This window comes from Octopus bimaculoides, chromosome 18, assembly GCF_046866305.1.
Source record: "Octopus bimaculoides isolate indiv1 chromosome 18, ASM4686630v1, whole genome shotgun sequence".
NCBI classification, from domain to species: domain Eukaryota; kingdom Metazoa; phylum Mollusca; class Cephalopoda; order Octopoda; family Octopodidae; genus Octopus; species Octopus bimaculoides.
In genome coordinates this window covers 47,505,651-47,506,254 of record NC_142945.1, presented here as the reverse complement: position 1 = coordinate 47,506,254, position 604 = coordinate 47,505,651, and positions in this window count along the sequence as shown.

Sequence of the window (604 nt, the reverse complement as noted above, 5' to 3'; positions counted from 1 at the left end):
GCATGCGTAGACACATACAATAGGAATACAAAATACAAAATGGCTGATCGTTAGCAAGGAGGGACACACATAAAGAAGAAAGCAAAGAACCACTGATGAGGTCACAGAAGTGTGACGAAAGAACTCTGGCTGAAATAGGATTAATGTAATCCAATGTAACATAAAGCTGAATCAAATTAACACGAAATATACAGTGCGTGTGTTTTTATTGGCTAAACTGGCAATATGACCATCCCCAAGTACAACAACATCTGTTTTAACACACGATTTCACATCAAAAATCTTGCAAAACAAATATATAAACGGAACATATATATATACATATACATATATATACACACATATATATATATATATATATATATATAAATACACATATATATATATATATATATATATATATATAAATACACATATATATATACATATATATATATACATATATATACATATAGACATATATATACTTATTCACATATATATACATATACACATATACATATATATATACACACATATATATATACATATGCACATATATATATATACATATGCACATATATATATATACATATGCACATATATATATACACACATATATATA